Source organism: Antechinus flavipes, chromosome 1 (assembly GCF_016432865.1).
Source record: "Antechinus flavipes isolate AdamAnt ecotype Samford, QLD, Australia chromosome 1, AdamAnt_v2, whole genome shotgun sequence".
NCBI classification, from domain to species: Eukaryota; Metazoa; Chordata; class Mammalia; order Dasyuromorphia; family Dasyuridae; genus Antechinus; species Antechinus flavipes.
The window spans coordinates 411,882,892-411,905,486 of NC_067398.1; the positions used below are offsets into that span (position 1 = coordinate 411,882,892).

Here is a 22,595-nt window from a genome sequence, read left to right on the forward strand (position 1 = left end):
CCTAGCAATCCTGATTTTTGGATATTTTAATAAGGAGGTGGACCAAGAGTTCACAGTTTCTCCCACTCCACATACTACTGGTGGAGACAAAAAATCTTCAGGTGGGCAGATTCCTACAGCTTTCTTAAAATCTAGAACAAATGGCTTTCAATTGTGTCTGACCTGCCCCTCTTTGATATTTAAGAAAGAACACTAAATAGTTTATGAAACCTAATTCCTGCTAACAAGCTTTGAGTAGGAAAACATAAGCCATTTCAATGAGGCTTTTACTGCCTTTGGTCTCCCTTTTATAGGCCTGGTCACCCCAAATCCTGATGAAAGGAATAGCAAAAGCAAAGGATCATATCCCTTAGTAAAATATCAAGGCTAAACTATGATTTGTGAAACTTTGCTATTTGAGATGAAATCTCATGGGATTGTAATATGATATCATTACAAGTTTGAAAGATGATTAAGTCAATAATATATCACTTGAGGAAAATGTCACAAGTTGCTCAAAGGGAGTCTGACCTGAAACTCCTATTCTATAGATGAATATTTGTGCCTGGAAAAGGTTGAGGAGATTACCTCAGCATGGATCAAGAAAAGATTTTCTTAACCCAGTTTCCCCATTGTGATATTTCCTTTCTGAATAGGAATGATTTCCATCTGATTAATCCTGAGCCTTGCTATAAATATTTGAAGCAAGGTGTTAACTCAGTGGAATTGATGAGACAATGCTTATCTAGTTTACATATACTTACTACTTAGTATGGTGATGTAATAGTTCTACAATTGATGTAATTGTAATAAGGTATTTAAACTAAGAACAAAGTCAACCACAAACATTCTATTTTTGATTATCCTCTCCTGCTTTCTTCACTATGGGGAAGATTGACAGACTGCTGGAAGAAACTGGGGACAGTCAGTGAGACTGTGAGTCAGACTGCTGGAAAAGACTGTGGAGCAGACTGGTTCAGACTGGGAGACTGAAGGAGACAATAAAGATATTGGACTTTATTCCTGACTATTCTCATGGTGATTATTCTGAGACCAAGGCTGGTCCCAAGGCCCTCCAGAAAGCTAGCCTGGACATTACACCTTGTTATAAATATTCTGTGGATTAAGTTGTACTTTGCTAACGATTGGTTGCTCCAAATAGTAAATATGACTGCAAGTGAAATCAAACAGAAATAAGGATACTTTATTATACCTATGTTAAATTATTCTGTGCCCTTTAAGTCTGTAGTATCAGTTTTAACGCTGATATAACTAGGTCATTGCTTCTCCCTGATGTGAACTTTTAGCTTATTCTCTTCCCTTATCAGGAAAAAGCCCATCTGGCTATTATCAGGTAGAATAAGAGTTCCAGACTATCCTATTTGTATAGAATAATTTCTAAGGATTTAACTATCAGTCTCCACTGTTTATCCCTCAAACCTCTGGGGATCTTTAAACAAACTTTGAGATATTGATGAGTATATCTTTAGACAGGTCTGGGATGTGGTCTACCAGATGCATTCTATCTGCATCTTCTTTGATCCCTTCCTCTGAGCTACCAAATTCTTCCCTCATACTTCCCCTCCTTCCCTGAGAAAGCCCCAAGGTTAATTTCCCTATCAAAGATGTGCATATGATGAAGATTTTTGCTAAATCCTTTCTAAGACAAAGCTTTCTATGAGGTATTCTCTTTCTCTCCCTTATAATGCCTGCTTTTTAATGTCATCTTTCTCCTTACTATCACTAACTCTGGTTAACTACTATCACTAAACTTTTCTATGGATCTAACCTGACAGTCAATGGCATATTCCTTTAATGGATTCTTTTAAACTCCTTTCCTTGGTAATCCTATTGCTCTCTTAAATCTATTTTGTATTTGCCACTCCTGGTGCCAATTTTACCTCTTCATTTTGTCTGTAATCATAATCTCTTCTAAATAAACCTCCTTTTGACAAAGAAAATAACCATTGTGAATTTGTCATATGTTTATTTCAAAATAGGAATTGCTACCCTGACTTCCTCATTGCTATCATAGCAAACCTTTTTAACCAGGGAAGATAAAACTAAAACTATTTTTTTTTTAAATACATGAATCTTGTACTCCATCACCTCTGAATTGCTATATTAATATACAAGTTTGAAAAATCTGAATGACAAACTGAATTTGTAGGTAACTTAGTAAATTAATTCTTGAGCTTGTTATGTCCTTGCTAATATCTACATATTTTTATAAGATAAAGTCCTTGAAATATCTCAGAATAGCATGGTTATAATTAGACAAAGATGAAGAAGTTTGTTGGAGAAAGATATACATCTATTAATTAGTAAGGGCAACATCAGAAACATTCTGTTTCAAGTAAAATAATTTCCATGTAATCAATTATGTTAGAGGAGACTAAATTATGATAAATCTTGTGTTACCTCACAAGGAAATCTGATTTAACTTAAGTATATTAGTTATTTTGGGGTTGACACCTCTATGTAGAGCATGTCTTGAGGTGCAGGCAATTTACATGTAGATTCATCATTTAAGATATTTACTGTTCTGTGTATACCATCTGAGATTAAATACTTAGAATAGTTACATATCGTATCACAATTCTTTTGCTATTTGTTACAATAAAAGCAAAATAAGCATCTTTTCTTTATGTCCATTTGTTTACTCAATGAACCTAGATAAAAGGTCTTCTACTTATAATAGGATGTATTCATGTTTAGGATTAGATCCCAAAATATCTCTTATTCATAAAGAACAGAATGGACAATTTTGATAAAACAACAAAAACAATAAAATCAAATAATTATATATGTCAAATGTAAGTTATTCTATGGTTTATACAGGTCTTTAGTATATTTGAATAAATTCTAAAAAGTATGTTTAGGACTTTGTTATATATATACATATATATAACTATATATATATAAACTATATTGTTTATATAGATATAGATATAGTTATAAAACTATATTGTTCACCCTTTTCATAAATCAGGTATTTTCTGTTTCCTTGTTCTATGCTTAATTTTAAAAGTTCCAGAGTTCTTCCTACTGTGAAACTTTAAAATATTTATTTTTTGATTTCTTGTTGTTATTTGAATTTCTTAGATATTTTAATGTAAAAATTTGCTAACATATCACAAAGTAGTTATAGGTAACAAAATTGAAGTTTTTTTCCCCTTTTTATGAGATTTAAATCTGAAATTTAAAAAATGAACGCCAACCTTGAAAGGACAAATAATAAAGGAGTCAATGCTAATTAGAAAAACAAAAACATTCTTAATCTTAACTTGCATGTCTGCTTTGGTGAATATTAAATCATTAACCAAAAGTATTCATTTTACACATCAGATCCCCATTGACTCTTATTAGGCTTCCTCTTTCAGCCTATTTTTGCCAGTGCATCAGGTATAGGGTTAATATAAAGAAAGTGACATCGAGTGGTGTATAAAAATTTAAATTCTTTTAAGTTTCAAGTGAATCATGGATTAGTAATTTGATGTTCTTTGTATCCCTTTCCTATTAATCGTATTGGAACCATAAAATTTGGGCTGGTTTTCATCACATGGAATAATTATGCAAATACAGATATATATATATATGTATATACATACACATATATATGTATACACACAAAAAGACAGAGAGAGAGAGAGAGAGAGAGAGAGAGAGAGAGAGAGGACAGACAGAATATCTTGTAACTTGTAGATTTTAGCGGAATTGTCCTAGGAATTTCTGCAAGTGACTTGTAACCAGAGAAACAAGTCATCAAGGAGCAGCCCCCTTCAGAGATACCTTGAGAATGTGACTTATTCCAGAATGCCCAAAAATGATGTTGCCCAAGACCAGACAACTACATTGGACTTCTGGGATGTCCATTTAGTGAAACTAGATGTTAGCTAATATTGATGATTATTATTGTATTATTTGGCTTTTTGTTTCATGGTATCTATATTTACTGAGTTTGTTTTTGTTCTTGTTGTTACCTTGATGACATGGAAATCTCTCCTCTAAAATTAGTCCATAGTTTTAGATAGTCTTATTATGGCTTGTGCTATGATTAATCACTCTTGTTGTTCTTATAATAACGGTCCAGGAAAAATTGTGACAAACCTACATAAGGTTTGGTAAATTAAAGCAGAGAAACAACTATTCATTCCAGGTGATCCTTGGTAGAATCCCTCCTCTTAGTTCATTTGGCTACATGGAAACAGTCTCTGGGTGGAAATTGTAAGTGGAAAAATATAGCTTTACCTAGGAAAAACTTCCTGAGGACTAGAGAAATCCATATAGGTTTTTCTTTACTAGTTATCTTCTTGAAAATGTTAGACAACTACATGTCATTCTGGATAAAGTACTAGGCATACAGTTCAGGAAGATCTAAACTCTGACCAGATGAGAATAATGACTATTACTTATCTCACTTTCAGAAATGTACCTTTCTAAATGTAATTTAATATCAGTTTTGTGGTTTTTCATGTCATGCTGTTAATTTATATTGAGATTGTGGTCCACTAAAATACCAAGGTATTTTTTCATATGAATCATCTATCTAGCCATACCTCCCATCTCTTTTAATTGTAAGCTCATCAATACTGATAGATCTTCATCTAATCTAACATTATTGTATAGTTAGATTTCTCAATTGATATCTTATCATTTCAGTTTTATGATCTATAGATGCAAATCAGAGACATATTTTTTCCCTAACTGGATGAGTGGTATAAAACAAAGGTATTAAACACACTGCCATCAGGCACTTCCAAGTACAGCTAAATACAATGGAATTAGGAAATATTTAATAAAAGAAATAGAGATACAGCAGAACATAGATAACGTGATGTAGTTTTTTAAGTCAATACATAGCTCACAGGGAGGGATCTTTATGTATAGGTTAGTGACCTAGGTTTCTATTTGAGTTTGACACCACTGGTATACAGTATATTCTAACAATGATGTTTTTTGTGTTTTGTTTTGTTTCCTTATGTAGTCCTAATGTAGTCCAACAAGCTTTATGCTAGTTCCATATATTTCTATGCAAGTAAATCTCTTCTTGACACATAATCTGATTTTATCAGATTCTTATGTTCCACTTCTATTGAACAAGGCATAACTCTTCATTGTGGTATTTTGATTTTGAATCCAGTATTTGTACTATCTATGAGATTTATTTAGAAACTGGAACTTACCAACTTTACTTGCTTTATTATTCATATCACATTGATATATTGACATTAGAGTTTATAACAATTGTTACCAAACATGTTTTATTTCTTTTGGCACTATACATGTTTTTCACTGAAATATCTGATCTAGATCTTTTTATCTGAGAATATTTCTTTCATTTCTTCCATTGACAGTTAAAAGCTCAAGTGATTTGATCAACATCTCTCTCTCTCTTTCTCTCCCTATATATATATATATATATATATATATATATATATATGTAAAATATACATATATACATACTATATGTAAATGCCACCAAGTATATTTACTATTATACACATGTATACATATATCTATATATTTTATATACAAACTCATATACACACATACACGCACATACATGCACAAACTCCAGATTAAAAACCTCTGATACAACACTTTCATTTTTCATGACAAAACCAAAACCCAGAAAAACCTAAAGAATTTTTCCAGTCTGAGGAGTCTCAAGAGCCCAATGACTGATCTTTGAAGTGTGTCAAGATGTTGATTTGTGGTTAGAACTCAGAATTAATTTCTGGTAACCACAATACCTATGTAGCAAAAACAGAGGTCATTCAATAATTACAAAATTACTCCTAAATTCAGCCTTATTTTCTGTTACTATTCAAAATAATCTAAGTGGACTACCTCAGAGCTTATAGTTACTTTAGGACAAGTTATATAGTTGCTATGATGCTAATACACTGGTGTTTATCTAGTTCTTGAAATTTGAGAACTTACTACATCTACCATAAAATTGAGATCTTCCATCTTCTGATTTTCACATTTTTGGATCACTTGGGATAGCAGTTAGGGGTAACTGTTCAGAACTAAGATGAACACTCAAAATGCAGTGCTTAATTGACTATGTTGCTTACTACACATTTTCTTTTTCTCTGATGGTATCCAAAAGCTCATCAGTTACTGCAATAAATGTGTTGGGATAGGAGGTGATTACATTGAAAAATAGTTGTATGTTCATGCTCGTGGAATAAACTGCTTTTATGCTAGATTTAATTTTACCTTATTTATTGATTTTCCCTCATATTACATTTTAGAAAGGATGGAACACAAATGTGAAATCAAAAGAGTACAGTTATAGTTGCCAATTTATAATTTGACATAAAGCAACTAACACTTTATGTGTCAGATGCCTAATTTGCAAAGAGTTGTCAATAACAGCTCCATTATTATTACCATGCAGAATGACATTAAATATATTTATGGTATCCTTCTATTAATTACTTTTAAGTCCTAAGAGAGTGCGCTACTGGGAGAAAACAAGGCATTTTAAATTTTGAGATATATTATAAACTGACAGCAACTGTTTTCTTTACTATATAGAACAAAAAACTTGAACTGGTAGTTGACTAATTGGTAAAGCAAAATTTGAATTTTATGACTATGGGACACATATAGGCACTACTTAAAAAAATTATATTGAACAAAAATAACTATGTCATTATTCCCCAAACTGAAAACATGGCTTCAAATGATATTGTGATGCTTCAGGACATCATGAATCTGACTGCATTACACTAAAAACCTTCTTTTTCATGTTTCAATTGAATTTATTTTTATATGGGATTTTTCATATAGAGTATTACTAAAAGCTTTTAAGGTGTAAGTCAGCCATAAAGTATAGTACAGATTAAAAGATAAAAAAGGATTAAAAGTCTACAAGAAAGTGAGTTATAGCAAGATGGAGCCATCTATGAATTTGTTTTACAACCTAACAAAGTAGAAAGGAAAAGGGTTGAGATGAAAAGACTATAGGGAATGGCTAGATAGAGCTAAAAAAAAAAAAAAAAAGCAGAACTATCTCTCTTGAATTTCAAAAGTCACTAATATTTTGTCGAATTTGATTTGGAGAAGGACAGAAAGGAAAACTCATGGTTCAGTTTCTTTGTAAAGATTATAAAAATCAATATATTTATTCTTTTAAAGATTCAATGCTATAACCCTTGGTAATACTTTTAAAAAACAAGAGCTTCTATAATTAATCACACTAAGTTCTAAATCCTTCCCCAAAATATTATTTTGAACATACTGTCAATATTAAGCAAAATAAAAGTATGAATAATCAATATCCTCTTGATTCCAGAGCTGGTGCTCTATCTTCTGTACCATTTAGCTGCCCCTGATTGTTCTTTCTAATATATCACTCTACATCCCTCAAAAAATTATTTTGGTTTAACATCTCTTTGTGTTTTGTTTTACCTTTAATAGTACATATTGAGGAACCAAATATTGAATTCACTGGTTACAGAAAAAAATAATAAGACATGACAAAATTAAGTATCAACATGTGTGTTAATATGCTTATCTGTAGTACTAGAGACAGAATAGAACAGTGAATGGAAAACCTGCTTTGAAGTCAGGGAGACTTGGGTTCAAGTTCTGTTGCTAATAAATATTGGGTGTATCATCCTAACCAATGCCTGCTCTAGCCAATTAAGACTATAAGCTGTTAAGAAGGTGTCAATCTGTATTGCTAAAGGGATGTCTTTTTTTTTTTTTTTTTTTAACCAAGTAGCTCCATATACCGGTGATATTCCATGTCTACTACCCATACCTACTAATAGTATGATTGATATTGCTGATAATTTTTATGGCATTTTACAGTTTACAAAGCACTTTCAAATGCATTATCTCTTTAAATAAAGACAATAGAAATCTTTAAGGATGAGAGGAAAGAGAGAATTTAGGGTCAATTTAGTAGTAAAAGGTATCATGGATCAATCAGATAACAATTTCTAGAGACCCTAAAGTTCAAAGGAGTAGCTAGGTGAAACATAGTGGTAGATTCACATAGTGGATAGAGTGGTGGGCCTGCAGTCAGGAAGATTCTTCGTGAGTTCAAATCTGGCTTCAGACACTTACTAGCTATTCAATCCATTGATCAGTTTCCTCATCTATAAAATTAGCTAGAGAAGAAAATGGCAAATTATTCAAAAATTTCTGTCAAGAAAAGCCCCAAATGAAGTCAGGAAAAGTCAGACATAACTAAAAAATGACTAAAGAACACAGAGTTGAAAGTTATTCACTTTATCCTAGAATGGAAGTAACTTCACCAGTTTGGGAGAATGATGTTCTCTCAGTCTTGTAGCCATTTATTCTGAAAAGAGAAGGGAGGATGTGCTATAAATTGAGACTAGTGGCCATTAAATTTCATTTATAGGATTCCTGATTGGCTCTTGTCTGATCTGAGACTGAGAAAAGGCATTAAGGACAGAATGTAAGGGAACCCAATTAAGTACATCTTTTAATGATTTGAAAATAAATATGTTTCTATATAGGACTGCTTGCCATCTAGGAGAGGGAGTGAAGGGAAGGAGGGGAAAAATCAGAACAGAAGCGAGTGCAAGGGATAATGTAAAAAAATTACCCTGGCATGGGTTCTGTCAATAAAAAGTTATTATAAAATAAAATTAAATTACATTACATTAAAAAAAGAAAATAAATATGTTTCAATTCCTGTTAATTCTGCCTTTCCTATACTATAGGAATTTATTTTGTGATCAGTCAAGGATAAACATGTATTAGCCAAAGAAAGACCAGACATTAAGAGCATATATAGTATACTAATTAGGCTGAGGCAAGTCGACTTTGAAAAGCACCCAGGTATTCCCTTTCCAGTTAATTGTCATCATTGTTTGTCTTTTGTCCTTAAAAAGGGCCAGTGATATCAGAAGGATGTCTTGACACTCACATATGAATTAAATATAAATGAGGCAAATTTTTGCTAACTCATCAGACTCACTCCTCCTCCAGAGTCATATAAGTTCAGTAGTAAGAAAAAGATCAAGAAGACTGGTAATGGTCAAAGACGTAGTACATGTAAAATGGGGATAATAGCACCAAGTTGTCAAAGTTGTCAGACACAAAATGAGATATCTATTTAGTACATAATACATGCTTATTAAATGTTTGCTGTCTGCCTTCCTTTTTCAGGTATGACTATAGGAAAGATTCTTATTCCATTTTAATTTAACTAGATGACTTCTGAAGCCCCATCTGACTATAAGATGTATGATTCCAAGTTTCCTCAAACATTCCCTTGATGCAAGTTCTTCTCTTTTCATTCTCTCTTCATCTTTTCTCTACTCATGTCATGTTGCTAGATCCAGTATCAATCCCTATCAGGAGGGAGGTGAAGCAGATAGTGTTAGGGAAGAGTGCTTGATATTTTGACAGATCCTTACAGGACATGATTTCTTCTCCTTTATCCCCAGGGGATAGAAATAGCAATGTGTGGAAGTTGTAAGTGGGAATATTTAGCTTTATCTAAGGAAAAATGTCCTGAGGATTACAGGAATCCAATCAACACAGTCATTAGATTTTTCTTCACCAGTTATATCCATGGAAAAGCTAGGCAGCTAGGTGGTATATAAAGAGAGCACTGAGCACAGAGTTCAAGAAGATGGCCTTTGACATTAAGATCAACTTGTCTCCCTCAGATTCATCATTTATAAAATGGGGATAATAGCACTCACTTCCTATATTCTTTACAAATATACCATGAAAGATCTAAAAATGCACCATAAAGTGATAAAATCAATTGGAATCAGCTAACACATTTCTCCATTTAGTATAAGACTTCACAAATAGATGCCAAAATCCCATAGAAGTACAGTATTGAGATAGCTAGGGTGGAATGAAAATTAGCCAGGTCACATAATAGAAGACAGGGATGGATGAATTCCCAGAGCAGAGCAACCAAGAATTCTATCTATAGAAAAAGACCAAGCCAAAGCAGGACATGAACTATACAAAGAAATAAGGTCACACAATTCTTGAAGTAGATGGAACCTGCTTTTAGCCACTGAAATTAGAATTAAGCAAAATATTTTCCTACCATCCAGAAATACAGTCACGTAATACAATAATAAGTTCCCAATCTAGAAATTGAAGCTGGAAAGATGAGTAAACAGGAAAAAAAAAAAAAAAAAAAAAAAAAAGCACGATGAAGAAATACCCTAGATTACTAGATTAAGTCCATGGAATAAACTCAGAAGAAAGTTCTATAAGAAGTCTAAGTAGATCATCAGAGAAAAGAATGTCCTGGTGACATGGATTACAAGAATAACTATACAAAATGAAAACAAAAGATAAAGAATAGAATAGCTAGGAAGGAAAGAATGAGAAGGAAAATAAATATCTTAGAACAGACTGTGGTTAATTACATCCAGAAATTGAAGTTCTTGTAAATTTGAATGGATAAAATGAAAACAATTCTATGAAGAATCAAGAAATATTTAATCAAAATCAAAAAATTGAAAATGAGCAAAGAACTAAATCGACAAAAAAGAGGAGAGATCATTCAAGAACAATTGTGATTATCTGAAAATCAGAGTAAAATATTTGTACAAAATAAGCAAATAAAAACTTGGACACCTTATTTCAAAATATCATTAATGAAAATTGCAAAGATATCTTAGAAAATCAAAATAGAAATGAGCTACCCATTAATTCCAGGAGGAATGATTAAAATGAGAATACTATGGAGTCATAATCAAAAAACTTTCTCCATCAAAGAAACACAAAGAACCTAAGAGGAAAAAGAGAGTATTTAAATCACAAAGAGGCATTGTTAGGGTTGAAAATATTTGGCAGCTCTGATTTATTTGGAGAGAAGAGTTTGTAGTACAAATGGAGTTTTCACATCTCCATAATTTTCTTATGAATTCCATTCCAAAATTGAGTTCTTTGATAATAAAAATTGATCTAGAATGTCAATATTCCTAGTTAAGTTTTCCAAGATGAAACTGACTATAAGGAAGTTTGCTTTTGACAGAGAGAAAATTCCAGATAATTCCAGGTAAAGTCTTCCATCATCACTATCTAGTCTGCAATCTGTTTCCATCTTTCTATCCAAATTTCTATACTCAAAGAGATGACATCACTTTTTTCCAAACTCTTGGTTTTGATCAAAATACTCTCCACTATGTTCTCCTCTCCCTATCATCATTATTCATAATAATGACTATCCTATTAAAATGCTGACACTGAACCAATTTAATAGATTTCTCACTCAATTATATGTCTAATAAGAATAGGAATTAATCCAAAGAATATAGGAATAAATAAACCTTTTTCAATTAGTTAAATTATATTTGGACACATATCAGTCTATTATTTAGACTTAATAATTTGGGTTTGTAATGCTTATGACTAAATATTTTTATTTTTATTTTACCACAGAAAAGAGAATATGCAGGTACATACAACATGGGGTTGAAAGGAGCTCTAGACCATCAAGTGCAACTCCTTTATATTACAGATAAAGACTATGTTAATTTGTTTAAATAATCTAACACAAATTTTACAAAAAAGAATTATCTGAAAAGTACTAATTAAATCTATTTTTAAAATGTTAAGTGGAAGGCTTTCTTTTGTAAATAGTCCCTACACATCCAAGATTCCCCTTTCTGCCTTTATCTTTTCTCTCTCACCAGTACATTCTTCTCTTACTTTTTAAATTTTTTTAGACATCCTTTCATATTCAACTCACACCTATGCCCTTTGTCTATAGATACTCTTTCTAACTGTCCTAAGAAGCAAAAAGTTCTTATGAGTTACAACTATCATCTTCCCACATGGGAAGCTTAACTTTATTAAGCTCAGTAAGGTTTCTCTTTCTTGTTTCTCTTTTTTATACTTCTCTTGAGTCCTGTATTGGAAACTAAAATATTCTGTTTAGTTCCAGTCTTCTCACCAAGAATGTTTGAAAGTCCTCTAACTGAATGTCTATTTTCCACCATGAAGATTATACTCAGTTTTGCTGGGTAAGTGATTGTAGCCCTATGGAATTTCATTTCCAAATCCTCTGATCCTTTAACATAAAAGTTGCTAAATGCTGTGTCATCCTGACTGTAGCTCCATAATATTTGGATTGTTTCTTTCTGGCTACATGCAATATTTTCTCCTTGAACTGGGCGTTTTGGAATTTGGATATAATATTCCTGGATGTCTTTATTTCAGGACTTCTTTCAGGAAGTGATTGCTAGATTTTTAAAAATTTTCTATTTTACTCTCTAGTTCAGAATATCAGAACAGTTGTGTTGAAAGATAATTTCTAGGCTCTTCTTTTGATCATAGCTTACGGGTAATTCAATAATCTTTAAATTATCTCACCTGAATCTCTTTTTCAGATCAATTATTTTTCCACTGAGATATTTCACATTGTCTTCTATTTCTTTTTTCATTCTTTTGGTTTGGTTTTTATTGTTTCTTGCTGTCTCAAAATGTCAGTAGTTTCCATTTGTTCAATTCTAAATTTTAAGAATTTATTTTCTTCATTGAGTTATTGTACCTCCTTTTCCATTTGGCCAATTCTACTTTTTAAGTATTTGTTCCCCTTATTTTTTTTCCCCTTTTTCTATTTGGTCAATTGTACTTTTCAATGCATTCTTCTCCTCATTGGTTTTTTATACCTTTTTTACCATTTGGTCTAGTGTATTTTTTAAGGTGTTCATCATTTTTTTTGTGTGTGTCTCCTTTACCAAGTTGTTGACTTGTTTTTTTGTGATTTTCTTGCATCATCTTATTTCTCTTCTCATTTTTTCCTTTACCTCTTTTATTTGATTTTCATAATTCTTTATGAGCCCTTCCAAGGCCTAAGGTTATACCATATTTTTTGGCGCTTTGGATGTAGGAGCTTTAGCTTTGTTTTCTGCTTCTGAATGTGTTTTGATTTTTGTCACCATAATGACCTTCTATAAACAGCGTTTTTTTTTCTTTTATCCACTCATTTTCCCAGCCTATTTTTAGACTTTTAATTCTTTGTTAAAATAAGATTCTGTTTCCAGGGTGCAAAGTGTACTTTCCTAAGCTTCAAGGTTTTTGTGCAGGTGTTTTCAGAGATACTTCTTGGGACCTGCAAGTTTTCAATTCTTCCAAGATAATGTGGTCTAAGGAGAGGTGTTTATTACTCTCTTGGCTTATGTTTTGCCCTATGAACAACCCATATTTTTTTCTTCCCTGGAATTATGAGGAGGATCCCAGCTCCACTTCTGCCAGCAAACTCTAGTGTGCTGGTACTCTTCCTCATCCTAGAACTTCTACCCAGGATTGCAATCCAAATCTATATATGGGCAAAGTAACAGCATCCTGCCAGCAGAGACTCCTATAATCGCCTTCTGATTTGTTATACAATTCTCTACATTCTGTGTCTTGACAACTCCAGAAGCAGATGATGATTCTACAAATTCAATGGCTCCCAAGGCTACTCTTATATTGCTGAGACCTGGTCTGTGCTGGCATAAACTGTGCTGGACTGTGCTCCATTGATTAGCAGATCTTTCCTACTGACCTTCTCAGTTGTCTTTGGTAGGAAAATTATTGCACCCTGTACTTTTGTGGATTCTGCTGTTGCAGGAATTTAGTGCATTATTTAAAGGTGTTTTGGGGAAAGCTCATCTGGGTGCTGCCTTTTCTCCACCATCTTGGTTTTGCCTCTCAAAATCCATTTTTACTGGCCCCTTGTTAGATATATTTTATCTCTACTCAGAAATTTGTTATTGCTATATAATCAGGATCCAGAAATTGAAATACAATTATCAGACATCAAATTAACCAGATGTTCATCTCAAAAACCTGTCTTTTTTTCTGAAATTCTTTCTTTCAAAAGGCCACTTTGTGATGTTGGTTGTAAGACTATTCATTTTTGGTCCAAAACTTTGTAATCATCAACAATGCTTTTCCAGTACATTTTGAGAATATCTACTATATTCAAACAAATAAAAAAGAATATGTAATAGCAACTGACATTCGGATAAGTTTTCTAATGTTTTCTATCATATTCTGGATATCCAGCAAACCTATCAATAAACAAGTCAATAAATAGATATTTGACTACTACAGAATTACCAACAATTACTACTTATCTAGTTAATAAATAGATATTTTACTACTATAGAATTACCAGCAACTACTTACTGCATGATTTCTTACCTCATAATACACGTGGGCCCATAGCATCATTGATTGATCCCCCATTGATTGTAGGATAAGAAATTTCCCTCTCTTCAAAAAGTCCAGTACTTCACATTTTTTAGCAGCTCCCTCACATTTATGGATAAGTCCAAGCATTTAGTAGCTTTTCTTCATCCCTTTCTATGTTTCACATTTTTTCTACAATTTACTTACATGGGCTACACCATAATTTCCTTCCTGAGGTAAGAGAAGGAAATAAATATTTATATAGCATCTACTGTGTGCCAAACACCATGCTGAGTACATTACAAAAAATTATCTCATTTGATTTCCACAATAACTTTCTAAATTAGATAGTGCTATTATCTTAACTATTTAAAGAATTTGAGAAGTTAAACTTGCTTAAGGTCAGATAGCTATTAAATGTCTTAAGGCTACTGAATTCAGATCTTTCTGACTCCACTCTTAAAATTTATCTTCTATGTCATTTAGTTGTCTCTCCACATATTCAGATTAATTTTCTTCCTTTGTCATTGAAATCCCCCCAAAATCACTTCTATCTTTTTGATAACCTGGAGCATAGAGAGATGTGGCATCCCCATATCTTCTTTTCTAATAAAGAGATCAGTTTATACTAGAAGCAAAGATAAAAGTCATTTGGCTAATGAAAGAAATAAAGAAATACAATTATGCTTTGCATAGTTGCCAGAAATTAGAGTGAACATTCTTTGATATTCTTGCTGCTAGTTTACTAGATCTTTTCCTGTTTGGGTTTTGGTTTTTTTTGGTTGTTTTTTTTTTGGGGGGGGGGGTGTGTATTGGAGGGGAGGGAAGAAGAGCTTGTCTTTCAATAAAAAGTTGTCTTTCTCTATCTCATTTTATCAGTATCTTTTATCTAGATTTGTCTGCCTTTAAATACTTTTCCTCTTCTCTTCCTGGTATCTTGAGGTCTTTACTTTAAGTCCTTTTCTCTCCTTTTATTCAAGTCTTTTAGCTAAGTCTTGAAGTCATTCTCCATATTTAACCAGATTCCCTCTTCTTTCACTCTAGTCATGTTCTTTCAGCTCAAGTTCTTTTCCTTTTTCTTTCTTCATTTTCTCCCAAATGTCCTGTCTAAATTTAACCTCTGTCAGCCATCAAAATTCGAAACCCTACAAGTTTCCCTGACAGTATTTTTTCCTCCCTCTGGATATTCTCTCATCAAAGTCAAAAGTAGAAATGAAGATCTTGAAGTTTAAGGGCTGCTATTGACTATATTCTCCTCCTTAATACCTATTCATTTTGAAATTAAAGACTGTCTTACTTGTCAAACTGTTAATAAATAATAAAACTGATTTTTCACAGAGAAATTGCAGCAAATACTGCTACTGCCACTTAATTAAGAAATAATGCAGGTTTGGTTCTTCCAATTATATAATCAAATTTATTATTTCTTGGCATCATAGAAATTTTTCAAAGCATGTGTTTCATCAAACCCTGATATGTTCAGTTATGAAACATTATGTTGGATTGTGCTTACAATAATTACAATTTATTTTATTGCCAAAAATGCAACTGAGTTGTTTTTTACACAAAAGATAGTTATAAAAACACATTTTTCAGTACATAAGAGAAAATTCTATTTGGTAATGCTATTCTTCCACAATCTGAAGGGCTAGGTTAAACTAAAAGGAAATAAGAGTCATTGTTTGGGAACTTTAAAAGTTTTCAAGACATTCTAATTAGATCTGGCAAACTGGAATGAATATTTAATTTATTCATTAAAAAAACTGACAAGTAGTTATGTACTTAACACAGTTCTAGGCACTACAAGATTTATAAAGACTAAATCTCTACCCTTTTGGAAATGTCATTCCAATAAAGAGCTTGTGAGCCAAGATCCCATGATTTAAAATATTTTAATTTTTTGATATATGAAGCAAAAAGTTATATATGCTCCTCCTTAACATGTGTAATTTCATTTAATTTAAAATATCATTTCTTCATCCTTCTCTATTCCAAACACAATAGTAGATTGATAACATGCTTCAATTCACTATTTAAAAATATAACACTATGAAGTCAAAGAGACAAAGTGTAATCAGAAGGGGAAAATATTGTGCTTGGTGTAGTTTAATCAAAAAACTGTTTCATTTTTATTGCTTTATTAATAGCATGCAAATATCAGTATAAGGAAAATAGAGACCAACATTTCTATTTAAATTCTGCATTTTTTTCAAATTACAATAATGAATTACTTAACCAACACTTGCAAAAGAACAAGCATAATAAACAAAATCATATATCATCATATGAACATGATTGTTATAATCTAAGAAACATCAAAATGATTAAATCCTATATAAAAAAAAATAACATTTTCTGTTCCAAAACAATAGCAAGTAAGCAGTAATGAGGGGAGAAACTTATAATATTAAAAACAGATTTTTTTTTTGTAGAACTATATAGATATATACACACACCCATATATACATATATGTGTGTATATATACTGTATATATTAATATATGAAAACTTTTTATTATTTCTTACTAAAGGAAAACTTTGCCAATAGTATTTAGAATTTGCATAATCTTTCCCTTTTGAATCTAAAGAAAATATTATGTAAAATTGCATTAAGCATTTTCAAAGAGTAAGAAGTTACCTGTTTATCTAAGTCTCTGGGCTTTTTAGCTTCATTCTGCTCAAACTGAGCATCCTAGAAACAATATGTGATGTTCATTGGTGGATTCAGGAAGAGTTTTTCTTTAAAAAAAAAAAAAAGCAACAAACACATAAGTCTGATAGTCTTTCTTTGAACCAATTTCTGCTCTTCTTATTCTTTATTCCTTCTTATTTGTTTTACTTGACTCTTGCTTACTCTAGATGTGGAGTTTAATGACATTATTGGCCTTTCACTATAGTCTTATTCTAATACTTAATTTTTAAGTAGAGATGAACATGAGTTCTTAAACATTATGCCAATGAATTACAATCCCTGATATTTCTTATCAAGATGAAATACTTACAGTATAGTCCTGATAATGGAATTCATGTTAAGGTTCTGACAATCTAAGTTTGGAATCCTTGATTATGAGCATGTTGATATAGTGGCCCATGAAGATGTTCTGTTAGGACACAGAAGATTGTGTTCTGCTACAGTGCAATTAGATGTTAAACTATGCTAAATGATGTAAAGAATTCTAAGAAATATAAAATAGAAAATTAATTTAGAGATAGGACTAATAGAAAAGTCTAAAAGAAAAAGCACAGATATTATAGCATTAAATGATAATTGTATGGTGCTAAAAGTTTTATTTCAAGAGAAGGAAAGATCAATATGAAATGAAACAGTTCTGGATATCATCAATCCACCTACTGCTAGAGCAGTACTAGGTTAAAATGGATATTGAAGAGGGAAATAAAAAATGGTTAAAGGAGTCAGAAGGATAGTGATGATTAGAAAAAAATACCTGAGCAAAGGCAAAGAGGAGAGAATAGTCTTTTAAAATAGACATATAGCTTATAGTACCAGGAAAATGCAGTGACAGGCCTGTTTGGAAAATTTGTCTGAAAAGAGGAACTAGAGAAAAACAGGGCTATATTATTAGAAGGGAGCCAAATATTGTCTCTCAATAATGTTTATTATGTGCTATTCTAGATTATAGTGTTGCATGAAGGAAAATAGTATTTGAGCAAGGAGAAATCTGGGTTTGAATTCTGCCTCTGACATTTATTATGAGAATATATACATGTCATTTAACCTATTTGATTCTTAGTTTCTCTATCTACAAAATGAGAATAATATACATATTACCTGACAGAATTGTTTGAGGAAAATATGAGATAAAAGATATACAAGCTAAAAATTCCTATAGAATTCTCTCTCACTTGGTTGCAGAGAATTATTAGTTATATAATAAAGCATGGAAAAAAGAAAAGGAAGAAAAAGTTTCTGTAAACCGTAACAACCTATCAAAAAAGTATGACTGTTATGCAATATTCCACATTTGTAACCTCCCACTTCTGCAAAAGAGATAGAGATATTACATCTGTTTTATGAGGACATGATCCTTGATCCTTCCAAGACTTGAAGTTTGATCCTAATAAGCCTACAACATTAGGTTTTGATTATCTTATTACTTTTCATTTGCATTCTTATAATCATTGTGTATATTGTTTTCCTGGTTTTGATTACCTTACTTTCATTGTTTCATATCTTTTCATACTCTATGATGATAATGTGATACAATTTGTTTAAACATTTATTTCTCTTTAGTCAATCAATAAGTATTTATTAAATGTTTTCTATGTTTCAGACATTGTGTTAAGTGCTGGTATACCAAAAAAGGTAAAAATATAGTCCTTGCCCTCAAGGGAACTCTTATTTTAGTGGGAAATACAATACATTAAAAATTGTACCTATAAGATAATTTTAAATGGTATATAATCTCAGGGAGAAGATATTAGCATTTGCTCTCTTTCTCTTTTTCTCTCTCTCTCTCTTTCTTTTTCTGTGTGTATGTAGTGTATGTGTCTCCAAGGAAAGAGTTTTTGCATAAATTGAGATCAGAGCTGAGTCCTGAAGGAAGTCAGGAAGCCAATGGGTAGTTGTAAGGAGAGAATGCATTCAAAGCATGAGAGACAGCCATCAAGCCTGAAGATGGTATGCATCATGTGTGAAGAATAATAAGGTCAGTGTTTCTGGATTTCACAGCAAATGGAGGGGAGTGAGTAAATTATAAGAAAATTGGGAGTATATGGAGAGCTATGGGTTTAAAGGTATGAAGAAGGTTATAAAGGGCTTTTAAAGTCAAAGGTAGGATTTTATGTTTGATCCTAAAGGCAATAGAGAGACACTGGAAGTTTATTGAATAGGAGAGTGACATGGCCAGAGCTGTACTTCAGGAAATTCACTTTAGCAGTTGGATAGAAGATAAGTTGGAAAGAAGTGGGACTTAAGAAAATCAAAGAAAAGACTATTAAATAACCCAGATATGTGAAAAGGATATGTCTGTACACCAATTTTTAGTCATTTACTTTGTCTCCAATTTTTTGCTACTAAAATTTTTTTTGAAATGCTATTCTAAATATGTCATGTTTATAAGACATTAGCAGATTCAAAGAAACCTATAAATACAGCTATGAATTGATATAGTGCGACATGAACGGAACCAGGAGAATAATTTGCACAACCCCATGAAGACAATTATTATTTATCTATATCTATATACATGATACAAACACAGTGACAAACTATGTAGCATACATATCTCTTATATAACATTTCCAGAACTAAGCTCATCATTTTTCTCCTGGACTCTCTTCTCTTCTAAACATTTTTATATCTGTTGAAGATAACATCCTTCCTATTTGCTCATGTTCATAACCTCAGCATTATCCACTAGTCCTTACTGTCCCTAATCCCTTTATATCTAATCAATTTAAAATCTTGCTATTTCTACCTTCACAATATATCTTACATTTGACTCCTCTCCATTTTTCCCAGATACTACTTTACCAAGCCCTCGCCTTTTCTTGCCTAGATTAATGCAATAATTCCTAAAGTCTTCCATACTTCCATACTAAAGTTTCTCACCACTACTTAGTTTGCTGCCAAATTAACTTTGATTGTTAGGTCATTTTCAGTTATCTCTTACTTTTTGTGACCCCATTTGCAGTTTTCTTGACAAAGATTTTGGATGGTTTGCCATTCCCTTCTCCAGCTCACTTTTTACAGATGAGGAATTGAGGCAAAACAGGGTTAACTGACTTGCATGCCATTATGGTTACTGAATGTCTGATTCAGATTTGACTTCAAGTCTTCTTGACAACAGCACTCTTTCTGCTGTACCAATTAGCTGCCCCACGGTAATTTAATCACAAATCTTACCATAGTAGAACATTGTAAACTGAAGCAAATGAGGAAGGCTTCATGGAGGAAATAGGATAGAATTTGACCTTAAATAATAGCAACTCACATATCAATATATATAATAGCACTTTAAGATTTACAGTGTCTTCCATATGCACTGTCATTTGATTAAAGGATTTAATACCCAGAAGAAAGTCATTCTAAATAGAAGAGAAGCCTCGAACACAATTCCCAGCCATACCAGCATTATGGTAGATAACTCCAAAGATGCTGGGCTATTGTAAACCCTTCTCCAGAGGAATGAGAAGGTCACCCCTAACGTTGGCTATGTGGGAATTGATATCATCTTGGAGAAGATAAGGTGGAAAGCCATGAAGCAGGGCTTTGAATTCATTATCATGGGGGTTGGTCAGAGTGGCTTAGGGAAATGCACATTAATCAACACTGTTCAAATCTAAAGTCGATTGGAAATCAGTCCAATAAGTTTCAGAGGAACGGATTCCCCAAACCATTGAGATCAAATCCATCACTCATGAAATCTAGGGAGGGGTGTCTGGATGGAGTTGACTGAGATTGACATACCAAGTTTTGGGATCGCATTAACAATGAGAACTGCTGGCAACTATTTTATCAATGATCAATATGAGAAAAACCTGCAGGAGGGAATTAACATCAATCAAAAGAAAAAGATCCCAGATACCCGGGTACAGTGCTGCATCTACTTCATTCCTGCTACTGGCTACTCTCTCCTACCATTGGATAATGAATTCATAAGATTGAGCAAAGTGGTCAACATCCTAACGTTAGAAGAACTAGACTACTTCCAACAAATGATAACTGCTGACCTGGTATCCAATGGTAGTGGTCTATAACCCAAGAAAGAATTTGATGAAGACCCAGAAGACAGACTAGTCAATGAGAAATTTAGAGAAATTATTCCATTTGCTGTTATAGACATGAATACCAAGTGAAAGGGAAAGGGATCCTCAGGAGGAAGACTAAATGGGCACCATTGAAGTTGAAAATACTACACACTGTGAGTTTGCTGATCTGCGGGATCTCCTTATAGGGACACATATGCAGAGCATTAAGGACATTGCCAGCAGTCTTCACTTTGAAGCTTATCGAGTAAAGTGTCTAAATGGGGACAGCAGCAACATGCTTTCCAAAGGTGCAGAGGAAGAAGTGGCACCCCAGGAGATGTAGAAGCCTTCCCCTGCCCCTAGGATCCATTCCTTCCACCCATTCTACCCCCAGCTCACCACTCTTCCCATCTTGTTTTAGTTTATTTAATTTTCTTCATTTTTATCATCATTCATCCCTTTTATACGCTGCCATTTTCACTTGACTAGATAACAAGATACCATATATCATTGTTGAGTTTGTTAATTATTAGCCCACTGATGCTAATGCTGGAAAGGAGAAGGAGGTAAGAGATTTGTATTGTGTGATTTTGGATGAGGGCAGAGTGTCTCAGTACTATCTGACACCTGAAAAATTCTACACTGTAGGAAAGTGGGCATTGTAGACTGTCAAGTCTCTGAAACTTTAGCCTAGGATGCCAGCCTCATTTTCTGCTGCCTCCCTGCACCCTCATGCTTTTTCTGTTTCCCAGCACTCAGTAGTTCTTTGAGAAACCAATTCTGTTTACTTTTAGAATCAGAGAAAGAGGAGAAAGTGGGATGAGGTGAATTGGTAGCTACAAACTATTCTAACTAGACAAATTTGCTCAGTACCAAATAGCCTCAGATGTTTGTGTGTATGTATGTACTTTGTTTACGTGTATAAAAGTGTACACACATAAATACAATGTAATTATGTCCATATATCCACTTATCACTGTTTACATAAGATCATGGATTCTTAGAAAGAATGTAAGCTTTTGAAGCGCAGGGATTCCATGTCATGAGAGAGTGGATAAAGATATGGGGACATGGGTTCTTATCTCTTCATCCTCCCTCTATCCTCTTGCAAATATGAAAGGATTCAGACAAAATAAACTTAAAAATAAGAGTTGATGCCCTTATCTTCTACCTTAAGGAAGTGACTAGTTCTAGAAAAGGAATGTGCCAAATTTTGAAACAGTGACAAAGCTGACTGTGTGTGCCTGTGCCTGCTTATGATTTATCAGTTCCAACAAGTTAATTGATAGTGAGATCTTAAAGACTGGTAGTGATGATACTGAGGTAGCTCACTCTCAGAGGAATATTAGAAGGCACAGAAAGTACCTTTTAACTCTGCCCATCCAAACAAATCATTCGGGGGCTTCTTGTCTCTCCCATGTAGTCCCTTAAGGTGGAGAACTGGAACAAAATAAAGATCAAGTAGTGCTCCACTCAAGCTTTCCATCAGCTGTCATTACTTTTTGTTGGAATGTAGAGACCACTGATTTGCTGGGAACTTTCTTGGATTTATGATTTTCTTTTTTTTTAATAGCTTTTTATTTACAAGTTATATGTATGGGTAATTTTACAGCATTGACAATTGCCAAACCTTTTGTTCCAATTTTTCCCCTCCTTCCCCCTACTTCTTCCCCCAGATGGTAGGATGACCAGTAGATGTTAAATATATTAAAGTATAAATTAAATACAAAATAAGCATACATGACCAAACAGTTATT

The 22,595-nt window shown here is 32.8% G+C and overlaps 1 protein-coding gene and 1 pseudogene across 2 annotated transcripts in view; one reads left to right on the top strand and one right to left on the bottom strand.

Moving 5' to 3' along the window:
- Window positions 1-22,595, bottom strand: part of CDH12 (cadherin 12) — a 969,321-nt gene that overhangs the window by 154,545 nt on the left and 792,181 nt on the right. The window lies entirely within an intron of this gene.
- On the top strand, window positions 20,194-21,181 carry LOC127543656 (septin-9-like; annotated as a pseudogene).